The 19,515-nt window shown below is 38.2% G+C and overlaps 1 long non-coding RNA gene across 1 annotated transcript; it reads right to left on the bottom strand.

Moving 5' to 3' along the window:
- Positions 1-433: 433 nt before the first annotated feature.
- On the bottom strand, positions 434-17,570 carry LOC116564976. Its single transcript, XR_004275191.1, has 3 exons — positions 17,421-17,570; positions 2,557-2,560; positions 434-445 (listed from the first exon to the last, which is right to left on the bottom strand). It is a non-coding gene; the product is annotated as an uncharacterized LOC116564976 (long non-coding RNA).
- Positions 17,571-19,515: the final 1,945 nt, after the last annotated feature.

The raw sequence follows: 19,515 nt of genomic DNA, 5'->3' as shown, positions 1-19,515 counted from the left end.
AAGCATTTTGCTCTACTCCATATTGAATAAAAACATATTTCTAATATGTGGATTACCTGTCTGCTGTAGATACCTGATTAATTTTCAAAGTTGATTCAGTATTCTAAACTTTGCTATGACAATAAGAACTGCCAGATGTTCACTTGAATTGATTTATATAGAATGATGCCTCAGTTATTTAGTGCAATTGGGGAAATCAAGTATTTCAAAAAATGGATTATTTCCAAAAAGCTGAAGTTCAAATCTTTAAATCATTTTCATCTTGAGCACTATTTATCATCCAAACCTCAAGTCAACATTGCCTTTTTTGAAAATCCTTCCCTATTCTCTCTACCAGCCCTGGCTAGAGGTTATGCTCCCTTTCTTTGTACCCCCACACCGTTTTGTATTGTAAGCTCCTGTTCTACTCATCTGTCCTTATCAGCCTCCTTCCTTCTCCCTCACCCTCCTAAATCACTGAAAGTTGGAACTGTCTCATACATTAATACTTCCAGTGCCTTATGCCACGTCTCATATACAGTAGATAGAGTTTCACCACGTACTAGAAGCTATTTGAAAATAGAACTTACATTTTCCTTTAAATAAAGTTTATTTAAAAATAATAATCAAAGTTTGATCACTTAGATTTATTATTATGGTCCAGTACACACTCCAACTGTATATCTATTCATCTCACTGCTGTTCGTCTCATGGCTGAGCTGCCTAGGGTTTGTTTTCGGTTTAACAAGTTTCTAGAATGAGGTGAGTTCCTGGTATTAGATTTCTAGAGCTGTTGCAGAATGGTTTGGGGTTCTTTTAATTGACTCCAAACATTAGGGTATCTGCCCCCTCCGTTCTTTAATTGACCTTCGACTTTCTTCCATTTCCAACGACGGTCCTCACCTCTTCTCTTTTCTCTTTAGTTTTGGCAATTGTTGGTTTTCAGAGCAATCACCATCCTTTTTTTCCCCAGGACATAAGCCAACTCATCCCAACACATCTTATGACATCTTTTTGGCTGGTGTCATTAGAGAACTCTAGATTTAATTACATTCTGAATGTCTAAACTGAGTATTTAATCTTCCCAGAAAGCTGCTTTCTAGAAGATTGAGGTATTACAATAATTGATTCCCATTTCAAATGACTCAAAATTTGTTTTGTGTCTAAAAAAAAACCCCTCTAGAAATATAATTTTAACTTAGCAAGCAAAATCCAGAGCATGTACAAGTATTAAATTTATTTCAAGTAACTCTGTAAAATGTTTTACTTTAAATTACTTTAGGGTAAGATTCTTCATCCATTTCCTTTAGATTTTTCCAAGACTCTTCTTAGTCTTTTAGCATCACATGACTTCTTTATTTAGGACATGCTTCTTTCTGGTAGCTAACCTAAATTTCTACAGTCATTTCTGTCTCTTTTTTTGCTGCACAATTTCGAGTGAAGACACAGGTTCTTCACTTACTGACACAGTGCATCCCTTGAAAGAATTGGTGGCTGCTCTAGAATTTATGTTTTTCCCTTAATTGTTGCTCCTTTCCAAGATGCACGTTAGAGCAGCATTTCTCAAATGTGATCCATTGGCCATCTGCATCACAAGAAGGCTTAGTTAGTATTTACTGTAAAAGTTCCTCAAAACCTGACACTATATATTCATTTATTCAGTATTTGGCTTTGTGTAAAAATAAAAGTAATACCAATAATAAGGTAAGTATTTAGCATATTTAGATTATGGTCCACTCCGAATCCCTGGTTATCCCTCTTGTCTCTTCAAAGCCAGCCTGTTTAATTATTTGTTGTAGTGTTTAAAAGGCCCTATAGAGGTCAAGTAATCTCTTTCAGTTACGTTTGAGAAATTCTCCTGGGTTTCCAATCCCCGCTTGGATTCTCCTTTCTATCCATCCTCAGTCCAGGTGAGTGCATCCAGCCTCAGGCTTGCAATGATATGTATGACCTGATGGCTTCCAACTTTATAACTCTGGTCCAACCTCTCCTCTGCATTCAGACCCATATATTCAATATCCTATTTGTCATCTCCATTTGAATGTCTAATGGGCATCTCACAGTCTGTGGCCAGGAAATCTTAAGAGAGCTGGAACATAATTCTTGATTTCCATACCAACATCTAAAACCCATACTACTTCAAGTCTTCCCGTTCCAATGAAGATCAATACATTTATTGATTTTCTCAGGCCAGAAGCCGAGGAGCCATTTAAGATTCCTCTCTTTCTCATTTCTTACATCCAGTTCATTGGCAAGTCCTATTGGTACCACATCCAGCATACATCCTGCATCTGACCAGTGTTCACTCCCTTCACTCCCATCGTGCAGGTTCAAGCCACTATCTAGTTGGCTTGAACAGTTCTTGTAACGGCCTTGTCACTGTTCTCATGGCCTTCACCGCTATCCTCTATCCAGCAGCAGAATCAACTTTTTATAACATTAGTCAGATTGTATCACTCCACTGCCCAAAACCCTCTGAGCTCCCAGCCACACTCAGAATAAGACCTAAGTCCCTACCATGGTATATGGAAGGCCCACATAATGTAGCCTGCCTGCTTGCCTTGCCTTCTCCCCTACCCCTCTGTCCTTGTTCACTAAGCTCCTGCCATGTTTCTACCTCAGCATTTTCGCACGTGTTGTCTCTTCTGTCTGGAATTCCCTTTCCCCGTGTATCTCCTTGAATTTTTCCATTGTTTCTTTTAGGTCTCTGCTCCATATCACCTCATTTGAGAGGGCGTTCTTATTTAACCTGCCATCACTCCCCATTTCCCGACCCTGTTTGACGTTTCTCCAAAACATGTACACTACCTGGCATTCTATTACATAATTATTTTGTATGTTTGCTGTCTATATTATTCCTGTCTGTGTTATTCTACTGGGAGCACCACTTCTCATGCATTTCTGTAACAGTATGAGCACATAATATCTTTTGAATGTGTGAATTTAATCCATGTCCCTTCTTCATACAATACTTTAGTTAAATGGTGGCTAAGAATTTGAAAGAAAACATTTTGAAATTTCTCTATGGCATAAAGTGACAATGACATCACTCAGCTTTGAGTGATCATTAAATTAGTCTGTAATTTTTTTTTTTTTTTCCAAGACAGAGTCTTGCTCTGTCACTTAGGCTGGAGTACAGGGATATGATCTCAGCTCACTGCAACCTCCAGCTCCTGGGTTCAAGCAATTCTCCTGACTCAGCCAGTAGCTAGGATTACAGGCACAAGCCACCACATCTGTTTTTTGTTTGTTTGTTTTGTTTTGTTTTGTTTGTATTTTTAGTAGGTATGGGGTTTTACCATGTTGGCCAGGCTGGTCTCAAACTCCCGACCTTGTGATCCGCCCACCTTGGCCTCCCAAAGTGCTTGGATGACAGGCATGAGCCACCGCACCCGGCCTAGTCTGTTAATTTTTACTTTTTTGTTGTTTGAAATTGTGTCCATAAGTCTGATTACACATATTTTATTATTGAGACTTCCCTCTTCATCTTGGCTGAAAATTCCTAGAGCCTCTTAGCTGGGCCCTCTATATCCCCAAATCTAAATGATAGCACCACCATAACTGTTTTTATCATTTGATGTCACTGTGAACCTGTGAGTATAAGTAATCCACAGAATTTCTTCTGAGACATTTTCTGATGTTGTGTTCTTATTTATAAGTTAGATTTGCTTCAGACATGTTTAGTTATGTTCCCAGTGGCAATGGAAAGATGTTAAATTGGATATCAGAAATATTAAAAGCTTCTTTTTCTTAGCTTGGCATCATCAACCATCCTCATGTAGGTAGTTGAAGATATTATGCCCAGAATTTAGTATATGCATTAAATATGATAGAGTTCACTAGGAAATGTAAAAATAGAACAAAATGCAACACTTTGCTCACAGATTGGAGGTGAGGTGATTGGTATGTTAATTAAAGGTGACCTCAACACTCTTAATATTAACCTCCTGATTTTCTCCAGTGTTTCAGGTGGAAAAAAATTATTCTTCAATATTCGTAAGAATGAGATTGGATAAAGGACACAAATGAAGTCCAGACCAAGTACAAAAACATGAGCTCCTTCTCCTGGCTGCTCAACTAATGCAGACTTAGCCTGAGGATGAGATAACTATCTCAACAGCCATTCCATCGCTCAGACTTCAAATTATAGTAATTATGACAATTTGTGCCAATAGCCACGAGGTGGGATTTTTGATGTGGTTAAAAATAACATCTGTAAAACCCAATAAAAATTACATTTTGCTAATTTTCTGATAAGATACTGTTTTAACTATACTGTGTCCTGCCGCTGTCGGTTTTCAATTAGAGCATTCCTTAAAAAAATTTTTTTAACCCATTTTGCCTCCTGGATCCAATTCCATCCTCAGCAATACATTTGTTTTAATGCTTTTAATTAATTGTTTTGTGTGGATTTTGCCTTTCAAACTGATACTAATCTTCAAGACTTTATTAATGTGCTGATTGCTAAATCTTGATACAAAAGGACCAATAGCACAACTCAGCTTGTTCTTTCTGCTTAGAAAACAGAGTTCCCATAGCGGCCTGCTCAGCCAAGTCAGTGCAGAAAAGGACAATGATGAAGCGAATAATGGTGCTACTAAACGGGTTGGGTCTGCAGTTCTGTTGGGCTTGGAAATTGCTAGCTGACTCTAGGGGCACAGCCATTGGTGCTATTTCACAACGAGCTTCCGTCAAATGCATTGTAACACTGCGTTGTGTCTTCCTATGCTGTGTCTCCTTTACGCCCCTTTCCTCTTGATTACTTTTTGATGCAAAACACACATATTTTCCCATCTCTTTATTTCACAGGTGATAAAGTTGAGGTTTGGAGAGCTCAAGTGGCCTACCCAAGTTAGCTCAGTAGGTGGACAAGTAGGTGGACCTACGGCAGGGCTAGCGTAAGGGCCTTTGATTATCCTTCCATTGGTCTTCCAACTTCACCATGTGGCCTCTAAGCCACCATGTTAGTGTATGGGTAGGGCCAGCTGCTTCCTCAGAAATTGTTTTCTCATCTTTGCCCTTTGCTTACTCCATCTTCTCTCTAAACAAACACATAAAGTTCCTTCTTGATCCAGCAGCCTCCTCCAGCCATCACCTCATCCCTTTCCATTCCTTTTCTTCACATCTATACTTCGTAAGAGAATAGGCTACTCTTGTTGGCTCCACGTTTTCACATTCGCCCAACAACATGGCACCACTAAACTGAGACTAGTTGGCAACAGTATTACTCAAACCAATCTTCTCTCTTCATTTCTGTGTTAGTTTTTACATTGCTGATAAAGATATACCTGAGACGGGGAAGAAAAAAAGGTTTAATTGGACTTTCAGCTCCTCATGCCTGGGGAGGCCTCAGAATCAATGGCAGGAGGTGAAAGGCACCTCTTACATGGTGGCGGCAAAAAAAATGAGGAAGATGCAAAAGTGGAAACCCCTGATAAAACTGTCCGATCTTGTGAGACGTATTCACTACCACGAAAACAGCGTGGGGGAAACCACTCCATGATTCAGATTATCTCCCACCAGTCTCTCCCACAACACATGGGAATTATGGGAGAACGATCCAAGACAAGATTTGGGAGGGGACACAGAGCCAAACCATATTATTTCCATCTTCACTGTTCCGTTTCTGGCCCTCACTATCTCTCCTCTGGCCCTGTGGGTACTGGGTGATATGGGGAATAGGAGTTTCTTCATTTACACATTTCCTAATCACTGAGGGCATTGTAGTAGACAAAACACACATGATTCCTTCTCTCACTGAGCTTATAAGATCTTTTGGCCTGTTCTGTTTGAGGTGAATGATTAAATCCCTTCTTCTAATTTCTTCTGTCTCTCCACCTCAAGTACATGTACATAATCCTCTCATCTAAAAAAATCATTTTACTGTAAACAATGTCAATAATTGTATTCTTTTACATATATTAACTTCTGAAGCAAACAGCTAAAACAATAGCTTAGTTATTATTAAAATATTAGGCTGGTACAAAAGTAATTGCGATTTTTGCCATACTTTAATGGCAGTTACTTTTGCACCAACATAATAGAAGTTATATTCTCTAGCAATAGTTTTTGCTCCCCAAGACTGGTGGTTTTTTTTAAGAGAGCATGCATTTGTGTGTGTGTGTGTGTGTGTGTGTGTGTGCACATGTGTCATGGTAAGAGTGTCTATATAATATTTCATGTGCTAATTTTCTGGTTAGCATTTCTCTATGAAGACATTTTCTTATTTGCCATTATTGATGAATTTCAAATACCCAAGTGTTTGCTTTAAAAAAGAGATTCACCTTTTCATCCATCTTTTCCACTTGCAAATTCATCTCTTGCCAGTTATGCAAAACACTGAAAGTATGACAGTGCATTATCATTTAATTCCTCAGCAATCTTTTTCAATTAGCTAATCAAGTCCTTTAGTTATTTAAAATTTTTTTATTGAAAACAGACTAGACATTTATAGTTTATTTTAAGTAAAAAAAAAAAATTCCCTTTACAGAAACTCAATGTAGTTTTATTTCACTTAGATTTTTGCTCCCTCTTCCTCTTAGAGCTTGAAAACTCAGGTCTGTCAAGAAATTAGTCCTTCTTGAATGTTTAAGTAACTTGTTAAGAAACCAAGGCTCTGACTGTGCCTGGAACATAAATAAAGATGACACACGCAGTTCTGGTGATGTTAGGAGCCACCACAGAGTTCTAAAGGGTCAATTTCACATCAGTCATAAATATAGCTGGAAAGAGTCATCTGCCGATTTTATCTTGCTGACCTGCTACACACAGATTTGGCATCAGGTAGAAAAGTATAAGGTCCATGTTTTTCATCATTTAAATCAGGAATGGCTCACCTTAAACCTCGCAGGAGCTGAGTTGAGTGGGTAGAAGGGGACAATAAAGGACAAGTGGGAAGGGACTTCTTAGCTACCCAGGAGATAAGGACCGGAGGCAGCCAGACCTCAGAGCTGTGAGGGCCAGGGCCAGGTCTGTTGTGCTTACTATCATGATCCCATCACCTGTTGAATACTCCTCAGCGAGCGTGGTTTCAGGTAAATGTTTTTGCTCTAATTGCTATGAGTTGCAAAGCAAATGGGAAGTGAAAAGATAAAGAAAAATGTCGTCTATTTATTCAAGAAGTTTGGTTGTTAAGGAAGAAAAGAGTTTGATGCCTAGAGGAGCTGTGGAATCAGAAGAGGTTTTCTGCTTTTGGTTTTTGGCAGGCGGGCATTGGAAGCAACTTAAATATATTTGTAAGAGTAGCAAAGAGGTAAAGGAGAGGCTGAAGACAAGAAGAGGGTATTGATAGATTGAGATCCAAGAGGGACAATGTAGGATATACTCACACACACTGTCTGCCATACGCACTTTAACAGATACATCACTTTTTGGCGTACAGTATAAGGGCATCAGATTTTTTAAATCTTTTGCTCTTTAGAAGAAAGTCTTCTCTCTTGTCTTGTTTTGTTTTGTTTGTGACACAGAGTCTCACTTTGTTTCCCAGGCTGGCGTGCAGTGGCCCAATCTCAGCTCACTGCAACATCTGTCTCCTGGGTTAAGCAATTCTCCTACCTCAGCCTACTGAGTAGCTAGGACTACAGGGGCATGCCACTACACCCGGCTAATTTTAGTGTTTTTAGTAGACATAGGGATTCACTATGTTGGCCAGGCTGGTCTTGAACTCCTTACCTCAAGTGATCTGTCTACCTTGGCCTCCCAAAATGCTGGGGTTACAGGTGTGAGCCACCATGCCTAGCCTCTCTTGCTTTTATTTCTGAAAACTTTCTGGCATAAAATTCCTAGTTCTGGAAAAATGTAAGTTGAAGAAAAGAAATTTCATTGAAGTATGAAACACCAGTCACACACACACATTACATATAAATATATGGTATATACAAATTATATGTTATATAAAATGTAATATATATATATTTAAGGAATGATTAGGGAAGCTAGGAAGGGTCATAAATATTAGATTGACCATGAGCATTCTCTATTTTTTAGACATTAAAAATTTCACATAATAAAACATTTTTGTAAAGTGTTAAACAGTTGTCAAAACTCAAATGCTAATTATTTACTCACTCCTTGAGTTTTGAAATGATGATAAGACCTTGGGCAGTCTACAGCGATAGTTAATTGAGTACTCTAATAACTTTAGTGAAAACTGCATTAGATAACTTTCTACATTCTCAACCTCTTTAATTTTCCGATCTGATAGGTAATGAACAAGTTAACTAATTGCTTTATTGACAATTATTTTAATTATTACTAACATCGAGCATCTCTCCTATGCTTACTGGCTATTTATTATTATTCTTCCTTGGTTGACTTTTAAAATATTATTTGCCAATTATATTCACTTCCTGTAACAAATTACCACAAACTTGATGGCTTAAAACAACAGAAATTTATTCTCTCACAGTTCTGGAAGCCAGAAGTGGAACTCAGTATCACTGAACAGAAATCAAGGCGTCAGTAGGGCCACACTTCCTCTGGAGGCTCCACAGGTGACTCTGTTCCTTGCCTCCTCCATCCTCTGTAGCTACCAGCATCCCTTGGATTGTAGCCACATTACTTCAGTCTCAAGGCTAGCATCTTCAAACACGTCTCTGCTCCATATTCACATCAATTTCTTCTCTGTGTATACAAAATCCAGTTGCCCCTTTGCTATGACCTGAATGTATCCACCCAAAGGCATGTGTTTGAAATGTAATCTCCAATTTAACAGTGTTGGACGGTGGAGCCTTAAAGGGAGGTGTTTAGATTATGAGTGTTCCATCCTCATGAATGGAAAGAAGCTAGTTATGAAAGAGCTTGAGGCTATAAATTTGATGGATGGCTCTTTCTTGCCCTCTTGCACTTCCATCCTCTGCCACGGGCTGATGCAACAAGACCCTCACCTGCTGCCAGATCCTTGATCTTGGACTTCTCGGCCTCCAGAACAATAAAAAATAAATTTCTGTTTATTATAAATTACCCAGTCTTATATACTCTGTTGTAGCGACATGGAATGAATGATGACACCCCTTCTTATAATAATATTTGTAAGTGCATTTAGGGCCTACCCAGACAATAATCTTCTCATTTCACTCTATTTCCCTAAAATCTACCCAGGAGGTCCAGAGTTAAGGACAGCTAGGCCACAGAGCTGTGAGGCTGTCTGTTTTACTTATCATAATCCCTTTATAGAATTAACTGAACCACGCCTTCATAGCCTCTTCATCCTGTTTCTTTTTTCTTTTCCTTATGTCAAATAAAGTAACATTCACAGGTTCCAGGGTTTAAGCTGTGGATATCTTTTTGTAGGCCATTTTTTAGTCTCTCACACTCATTTTTTATATTGCCCTTTTGAAAAATAAATGCTTTATATTGGAATAATTTTAGATTCACAGACATGTTGCAAAACTAGCACAGTGTTCTCATTTATCTTTCACCCAGTTTCCCTAGGATGAATTTAAAGATGTTTTATTTCTTTAAAACTTTGTTTCAAGATTTTTAGGTGCTAATAAATTTGGGTATAGTGTTTATTTTTAGAATAAAATGTTTTGAAAAAAAAGTTTATTTTGTTCTTTTTAATTTAAAATGAGATCCCAGTATCCATCTCCTATTTTCCAAAGCAAGGAAGGCGAAGAGGACCATGATTCTGCCTAAAAATCAAATTGATGCATAAAGCAAAATCACACAATTTCACTCGGATCAGCAACTAGAAAACAGCCATGACTGTCAAATACGGGAGAAAGTTTTAGTAATTTGGATGTGACAATTCCCAAAGTTTCTTTTATACCTTGTCAATAAATTTCCATATAGATTTTGTTTCATTTGCTCAAGAACAGCTTGGGATATTGTTAAGATTTTATTTTAGAAGGAAAAATTGAAAGTAGTAGATTTCAATTTTGTGTGTCAGTGTGTACCAAGAGAAAGGGTATATAGCCTAGTTAACCCATTTACTAGTCCCATGCTACATCATTAAATAAGACATTGACTATCCTGAATTAATTATATACAGTCATGCATCAATTCATGATAGGCATACATTCTGAGAAATGTGTCCTTAGGCTATTTCATCATTGTGCAAACCTCACAAAGTGTACTTACGCAAAGATGTACTTATGTGTAGCCTGATGCATATCTGGGCTATGTACGTGGTAGAGTCTATCGCTCCTAGGCTCCAAACACATACAGCACGTTAGTATACTGAATATTACAGACCATTGTAAAGCAATGGTAAGTATTTGTGTATCTAAACACGGAAAAAATACAGTAAAAATATGGTATGAAAATAAAAAATGGTGCTCCTGTATGGGGCACTTACCATGAATGACGTTTGCAGGACTGGAAATTGCTCTGGATGAGAAAGTAAGTGAGTGGTAAGTAAATGTGAAGGCCTAGGACATTACTGTACACTATTGTACACTTTATAAATACTGTATACTTAGGCTACACTAAATTTATATAGAAAGTTAATAAATTTAACGTTTTTACTTTATAAACTTCTTAATTAAAAAAAATTTCCTACTCTTTTAATAACATTTAGCTTAAAACACAAACATTGTACAACTGTATAAAAATGTTCTTTATACCCTTATTCTATAAGATTTTAAAATATTTTTACAATTTTTATATTTTTTAACTTAAGTTTTTTTATTAAACACGAAGACACAGACACACACATTAGCCCCAGTCTACGTCAGGTCAGGACCATCAATATCACTGTCTTCCACCTCCACATCTTGTCCCACTGGGAAGGTTTTCAGAGGCAATAATATGTATGAAGCTGTTGTCTTCCATGGTAATGTCTTCTTCTGGAATACCTTTTGAATGATTAATTGCAACTGTTTTAAAGTTAATGTTTTAAAAATAAGGAGTACACTCTAAAATAATGATTAAAAGTATAGCATAGTAAAGATATAAGCCAATAACTTCGTGGTTTTTACTGAACAAAAGTGTATGTGCTTTACATTTGTATGACTGGTAGCACAGTAGGTTTGTTCACACCAACATTACTGCAAACACGTGGATTACGCATTGCACTGTGATGTCGAGGCAGCTGTAATGTCACTGGGTGATAGGAATTCTCAGCTCAATTATAATCTTGTGGGACCACTGTTTGTTGTCTCTTGTTAACAGAATCATTATGTGGCTCATGGTTGTATTACTTAGGAATATTACAGAGTGTGATTTGATCAAAACAATGTCAATCTAGGGGGTTGAGGTAAGCCACTCTAAATTTCACACAATTTCAGGCATTTGGTGGGATGAGCAAATGATCAATGGTTATATTTTCACATTCATTTGTATTTGATTTCTGGTGCTTGACGTTTGTCATCAAATATAGATTTGGCAATAGAGATCTGTGGACTGATTTGTTGGGATTAAGGAAACAGAAGGTAAAATTCTATTTAAAGACCTGATTTGGTGATGACACATTTTTAACTTCTTTGTGACCAGCTACATTGCTATCATGAAGAATCAACCTGACCCTCTTAGTATAGGCAGCAGAACAATCACGTTTCCCACTACACCATCTGGAGAAAGCTGCTGGTTGAATGACACTGTATATGATGCATGAGAGACTAATAAAAACAGCAAACCTTTTATTATAAAAGTTAGAGATCTCAGAACTCCTCAAGCCACCACGGTCTTCGGATATTGTTTTCTCAATGGCTTTGGGCCAATTACTTAGCCTCTTTACCTCAGCTTCTCAACTGGAAAAATGGGAACTGTTATAGTATGATTAATTTGTCTCCTAAGGGGGTTGTTTATATTAATTAACTGCTGTTAAGAGCTTTGAAGATGAAAAGTGCTAACTGCTTATGTCATGATTACCCACGGAATAGTGGAATATGATAACTGCTTCACTAGATAAATGACTAAACCTGATACACACAGACTATGAAATCAGTAGGAGGGTTTAAGAACCTGGGCAATGAGACAGCTGAGGAACTAAACTCATCAAGGAATAGATTTGTTTTGTGTTAGCCTTGATTTAAGCTGTTTACCTTCTGAAATATACGTTTAAAATTTCATAATGCAGGCATCACATTTTGCTTTGCCAGTACCTATAACGAAATTTCTTTCATGGATATATTTTCTCTATAAGCCCAAATAAATCTGCCTCAACTCATATTCCAGAAAACACTGATTATTTCAAGTTACTCTTTTTGAGTGTGCTCATGTCCACCCACACGTGACACGCAGATTGTTATTGTTGACAGGGTAGAACATTCTCCTTCTTATTCACAACGTTCAAAGAAAATCAAACACGAGTGGAGCATAAATGGCTATTGCTTTTATCTAATTTTTAATCTAAAATTATACTTTAAGTTCTGGGATACATGTGCAGAACGTGCAGGTGTGTTACATAGGTATACATGTGCCATGGTGGTTTGCTGCACCCATCAACCTGTCATTTACATTAGGCATTTCTCCTAATGCTATCCCTCCCCTTGCCTCCCACACCCCTCAAAAGGCCCTAGTATGTGATGTTCCTCTTCCTGTGCCCATATGTTCTCATTGTTCAACTTATGAGTGAGAACATGTGGTGTTTGGTTTTCTGTTCCTGTGTTAGTTTGCTGAGAAAGATGGTTACCAGCTTCATCCATGTCCCTGCAAACGACATGAACTCATTCTTTTTTATGGCTGTATAGTATTCCATGTTGTATATGTGCCACATTTTCTTTAACCAATCTAACATTGATGGGCATTTGGGTTTGTTCCAAGTCTTTGCTATTGTGAATAGTGATGCAACAAACATAAGTGTGCATGTGTCTTTATAGTAGAATGATTTATGCTCCTTTGGATACTTACCCTGTGTGGGATTGCTGGGTCAAATTGTATTTCTAGTTCTAGATCCTTGAGGAATTGCCACACTGTCTTCCACAATGGTTGAATTAATTTACACTCCCACCAACAGTATAAAAGTGTTCCGATTCCTCCACATCCTCTCCAGCTCTGCTGTTTCCTGACTTTTTCGTGATAACCATTCTAACTGGCCTGAGCTGGTATCTCATTGTGGTTTTGACTTGCATTTTTCTAATAACCGGTGATGATGAGCTTTTTTTCCTAAGTTTGTTGGCTGCATATATATCTTCTTTTGAAAAGTGTCTGTTCATATGCTTTTCCCACTTTTTGATGGGGTTGTTTCTTTCTTGTAAATTTGTTTAAATTCCTTGTATATTTTGGATATTAGCCCTTTGTCAGATGGATAGATTGCAACAATTTCCTTCCATTCTGTAGGTTGCCTGTTCATTGTGATGATAGTTGCTTTTGCTGTGCAAAATTTAATTAGATCCCATTTGTCAATTTTGGCTTTTGTTGACATTGCTTTTGGTGTTTTAGTCATGAAGTCTTCACTTATGCCTATGTCCTGAATGGTATTGCCTAGGTTTTCTTCTAGGGTTTTTATGGTTTTAGGTCTTAAGTTTACATCTTTAATCCATTTTGAATTAATTTTTGCATAAGGTGTAAGGAAGGGGTCCAGTTTCAGTTTTCTGCATAATGGCCAGCTAGTTTTCCCAACACCATTCTTTAAATAGGGTATCTTTTCCCCATTGCTTATTTTTGTCAGGCTTGTCAAAGATCAGATGGTTGCAGAAGTGGTAGAAGTGTGGTGTTATTTCTGAGCCCTCTGTTCTGTTCCATTGGTCTACATCTCTGTTTTGGTACCAGTACCATGCTGTTTTGGTTACTGTAGCCTTTTAGTATAGTTTGAAGTCAGGTAGTGTGATGCCTCCAGTTTTGTTCTTTTTGCTTAGGATTGTCTTGGCTATACAGGCTCTTTTTTTTGGTTCCATATAAAATTTGAAGTAGGTTTTTCTAATTCTGTGAAGAAAGTCAATGGTAGCTTCATGGGGATAGCATTGAATCTGTAAATTACTTTGGGCGGTATGGCCATTTTTATGATATAGATTCTTCCTAACCATTTTCATGTTTTTGCATTTGTTTGTGTCCTCTCTCATTTCCTTGAACAGTGATTTATAGTTTTCTTTAAGGAGATCCTTCACATCCCTTGTAAGTTGTATTTCTAGGTATTTTATTCTCTTTGTAGCAATTGTGAATGGGAGTTCACTCATGATTTCGCTCTCTGTTTGCCTATTATTGGTGTATACGAATGCTTGTGATTTTTGCTCATTGATTTTGTATCCTGAGACTTTGCTGAATTTATTTATCAGCTTAAGGAGATTTTGGGCTGAGGCAAAGGGGTTTTCTAAATATGCAATCATGTCATCTACAAACAGATATAATTTGACTTCCTTTCTTCCTGTTTGAATACTTTTTTTTTTCTCTTGCCGGATTGCCCTGGCCAGAACTTCCAACACTGTTGAATAGGAGTGGTGAGAGAGGGCATCCTTGTCTTGTGCTGGTTTTCAAAGGGAATGCTTCCAGCTTTTGCTTTCAGTATGATATTGAGCCAATGAATATTTAAGGATATTAATTTACTTCCTCTAATAGTCTTTAAGAAATCCAAAAAATAAACATATGGAATAAAGAAATAAAATGTCAAACTTCAAGCTTCAGCTCTCACTGAGGACTGTGTTTTGGCATTGACCGTATCATTACCTGCCTAGTTATGAGGTCATACTTCTGCATAACTCATTAGAACTTACCTTTAATTTTATAGCAAACCATAACTGCAAAGCCAACGTGTTCTTGTCAACATTTATTGCGTGGGCATAAATTTTTCAAGGGCATATATTAAAGAAAAGTAAAAGGACAGAGTCTCTCCAAAGTTCTTTGGATTAAGAGTCTTAATGATACTTTAAAATATTTCATTCAGGGTATCATTTTGGGAACTTTCTCTAGCATTCTAATGATCCACAGATAATATTTAATATCATTTCATTTTGAGACAATAGGCTTTAAATTTTCTTCCTCAATTTTTCTTTCCTTATGTATATGCTACTTTGTTTTTAAAAAGGATTTAAGGCAGCCTTCTTTATTAGAACATGCCTTCTCTATAAGGCAATAAAATCCTCAAAGCTGAGGAACATATCTGTAGTGGGATATGGGAAAGCACAAATTTAAATTAATTCTCATTGAAATGCTTACTATTCATGCTTTAGAGATACCACAGTGTCGTGAAAAGCATATCAAATTTTTAGTCAAAAATCTGATTTCATTCTCTAGCACTTACTTGATGGTGCAATTTTGACAAATCTTTTGACCTCAGTATTCCTACCTATAAGCTGGAAATAATATCTTCATCATAGACTTACTATAAGGATTAAATAATTAATGTTTATGAGAGAGTGTGTGGTATCTGGTAGGCACTACACACATTTTATTGATCCATTTGGCCAGTAAAAATACCCACAAAAGGGTCATTTCATATTTTTACCTAAAAGCTTGTGCTTGCATCAATTCTGTTTCTGTGAATAGTTCATTCATGAATGATTCCTACAACTATAATGTAGTTGTAGCTTTCTCATGCCATAACATGTATCTTAAATGCTAATATTCTTTTCTTTTCCTTCCTTCCTTTCCTTCCGTCCTTCCCTCCTTTCCTTCCTTCCTTCCTTTCCTTCTTTCCTTCTTTTTTTCTTTTTTTCAGGGTCTTGCTGTATCACGCAGGCTGGGGTTCGGTGATGCGATGATGGCTCAGTGCAGCCTGACCCCCCCTGGCTCAAGCAATCTTCCCATCTTCTGAGTAGCTGGGACCACAGGTGCACATCACCATGCCTGGCTAATTTTTGTATCTTTTGCGGACACAGTCTCACTATGTTTCCCGGGCTGGTCTTGAATTCCTTGGCTGAAGTAATCCTTCTGCCTTGGCATCCCAAAGTGCCGGGATTACAGGCATGAGCCAATGCACCCAAAATGCTAATTTTCTTTTAAAGAATTTAATTTTAAAGGAAAAAAGGCTTGTCCTTGATTACTTTTCAATTGAGAAATCAGTGGTTTAAAGGAGGTATCCTACGACTTTAGTTTAAACATAATCTTTCAGAATGATGAATGAGGGTATACTTTATGACTTGAGTTGGTTTAACAGTGTAAACTTTCACAGCCTTTAATTCATGTGTCCCTGAATTCTGTTTTCAGGCTTCGGCTACCACCTCAATGAATACAGCATCAGTGCCTCAGACAAGTGACAAGGAAATCCTCATATAACCTTAAAAAGGGAGAGAAAGGAATGGGGAAGTGCCTAAGCCTAACAGAGGAATAAGTCTTCTCAGAATCCAAGCCCAGATAAACATTTGAACGGGAATGGTACCTTCCTATGTGTGGTGGAAGACGCGTCCCTTTCAGGCTGCAGATTTTGGCAGGCTGGCGTGTTGACTTTGTCACCTCGCGCTCGCTCGGTTTCCGCCGCCTCGCCGCGGGCTTCCGCCTGCGCATGCGCACACCGCTGCTTGCTGCGCGCCAAGACCGGGCCGCAGGCGCAGTCCTGTGAGTGCTGTGGGAACCTCTGTCAGCCTTCGGCCTCCCCTCCCTGCTGCTGAATCGGCCGCCATCAGACGTCATTTTAGCTCTATCTGCCTAACATCCCTGGCAGTCAGGAGTCTCTGCACAACACAGAGAACCGACGACATCCCTATCGGAAGATCAGCGCCACTTTCCTCATTTCAGTCTGGCGGTAAAACTCCATACGATCGGTTTAAATGGGAGGAAAAGCAAGAGGCAGATAAAAATGTTTGCAAGTTTGGGTTGTAGACCTAAAAAGGTCTAAAAAGACGCGTAGACCACAGCAGTCTGGCAAATACAGATCCTTAACAAGTCCCGTTTGTTGACACAGGGCAGTGGGCAGTTTAAAACGCCATTTGGGAGGTACCTTAACCGTCCTAAACGTGGATACCGCCCAGGTTGCCCTCTTTATTGGCTGGCATCTGAGAGAGAGATGGATTCAAGAGGCCGTTTCTGGGGGCAGAAGACTGGTACCCAGTGCTCACATTCTCACCACCAGGGACCCCCAACCCCATGACCTGATGAGGTGGTTGCCTAAGAGTTAGTTTGAAGAATGTCATCAGGCTCTTAGATGAAGTAAGAATGCCAGAAATAATGTGTTATCCAAATGAGAACCATCTGTTGTTTGTAAGTATTTTTAAGTATTTGCAAAGTTTTCAAAAAATAGTTTTGCTTGCTTTTTGAAAGTCACTCCATGACAAAGATGATTATGTCACATGCCTTAGTTCACTTCAGGCTTTATCTTTGAGAGATTAAGAATTTTAATTATTGTGATTGCTATAGTAAAGTAACAAATCATTGTTTATCATTAGCACTTCGATCCGCTTGCCTTTTTGAACCGGATCTCTCCCCCTTGCCATAAGCTTTGTTCTTTCAGCTACACTTCATTGTTTTTTTAAATTTCAGTAGGTTATTGGGAAACAGGTGGTGTTCGGTTACACAAATAAGTTCTTTACTGGTGATTTCTGAGATTTTGGTGCATCTATCACTCAGGCAGTGAACACTATACCCATTGTGTTTTATTATTACTCTTCACCCCTCCCACTTTCTGCCACCCAGTCCCCAGAGTCCATCGTATCATTCTTACGCCTTTGCATCCTCATAGCTTAGCTCCCACTTATAAGTGAGAACATATGATGTTTGATTTTCCATTCCTGAGTTACTTCACTTAGAATAATGGTCTCCAACTCCATCCAGGTTGCCGCAAATGCCATTATTTCGTTCCTTTTTATGGCTGAGTAATGCTTGTTGTGTATTTTATATTTATATATATGCGTGTGTGTGTGTGTATAAAATACACGCCATGTATATATATACATTATATATATATTATACCTATCATGTATATATATACAGCATGTATATACATACACATATGTTTGTGTGTGTGTATATGTGTGTGTGTGTGTGTGTGTGTGTGTGTGTATGTGTATATATATAATTTTATTTATCCACTCGCTGATTGATGGGCATTTGGACTGGTTCCATAATTTTGTAATGGCAAATTGTGCTGCTATAAACCTGCATGTGCAAGTGTCTTTTTCATATAATGACTTCTTTTCCTCTGGGTAGATACCCAGTAGTGGGATTGCTGGATCAAATGGTAGTTCTACTTTTAGTTCTTTAAGGAATCCCCACACTGTTTTCCATAGTGCTTGTACTAGTTTACCTTCCCACCAACAATGTAGAAGTGTTCCCTTTTCACCACATCCACACTGACATCTATTGTTTTTTGATTTTTCGATTATGGCCATTCTTGCAGGAGTAAGATGGTATCACATTGTGGTTTTGATTTGCATTTTCCTGATAATTAGTGATGCTGAGCATTTTTTCATATGCTTGTTGGTCACTTGTATATGTTCTTTTGAGAACTGTCTATTTATGTCCTTAGCCCAGTTTTTGATGGGATTGTGTTTCTTGCTGATTTGTTTGAGTTCCTCATAGATTTTGGATATTAGTCCTTTGTTGGATGTATAGATTGCGAACATTTTCTCTATTCTGTAGGTTGTCTGTTTGCTCTGCTGATCGATTCTTTTGCTGTGCAGAAGCTTTTAGTTGAATTAAGTCCAATCTATTTATTTTAGCTTTTGTCGCATTTGCTTTTAGGTTCTTGGTCATGAAGTCTTTGCCTGAGTCAATGTCTAGAAGGGTTTTTCCAGTTTTATTTTCTAGAATTTTTATGGTTTCAGGTCTTAAATTTAAGTCCCTGATCCAACTTAAGTTTATTTTTGCGTAGGGCGAGAGGTGAGGATTCAGTTTCATTCTTCTACTTGTGGCTTGCCAATTATCCCAGCACCATTTATTGAATAGGGTGTCCTTTCCCCACTTTATGTTTTTATTTGCTTTGTCAAAGATCAGTTGTCTTTCAGCCAGACAGAGGGTTAGCAAGGCCCAGGTCTTCAATAGTCAACAAAAACAGGAATATGATGTTCATTCTAGTACTCAACTTATTCCTCAGAGCAAAGGCTAGAATAAATAACCAATTTTAAAATAAGAAAAGTGGTTTGGGCTAGGTGCAGTGGCTCACGTCTGTGATCCCAGCACTTTGGGAAGCTGAGGCAGGCAGATCATGTGAGGTCAGGAGTTCGAGACCAGCCTGACCAACATAGTGAAACTTCATCTCTACTAAAAATACAAAAAATTAGCTGGGCATGGTGGTCACATCTGTAATCTCAGCTTCGTGGGATGCTGAGGCAGGAGAATTCCTTGAACCCAGGAGGCAAAGGTTGCCATGAGCCAAGATCACACCACTGCACCTGGGAGACAGAGCAAGATTCCTTCTTAAGAGAAAGAGAGAGAGAGGAGAGAGAGAAAGAAAAGAAAGAAAGAAAGAGAAAGAAAGAAAGAAGGAAGAAAGAAAAGTGGTCTGATTTTTGCAAAACATGAAAACATTCACCCAAATTTGCAAAGCTAGGGTCTAATGAACCTGCCTGTGACTTTGTGGACAATTTATGAGCTTTTTACAAAGATTGATAGGATTAAATTAGATAATGTTTATAGAGGACTTGGCATAGAGTCTGGCACACAAGGTAACACTAAATTTAAAAAAGCAATTATAGGCCGGACACGGTGGCTCATGCCCGTAATCCCAGCATTTTGGGAGGCAGAGGCGGGCAGATCACAAGGTCAAGAGATCAAGACCATCCTGGC

Source organism: Sapajus apella, unplaced genomic scaffold, assembly GCF_009761245.1.
Source record: "Sapajus apella isolate SASKATOON/1434 unplaced genomic scaffold, GSC_monkey_1.0 scaffold38, whole genome shotgun sequence".
Lineage (NCBI taxonomy): Eukaryota > Metazoa > Chordata > Mammalia > Primates > Cebidae > Sapajus > Sapajus apella.
Note: the sequence above shows the minus strand (reverse complement) of the source record. Positions and strands in the feature narration are given on the sequence as shown.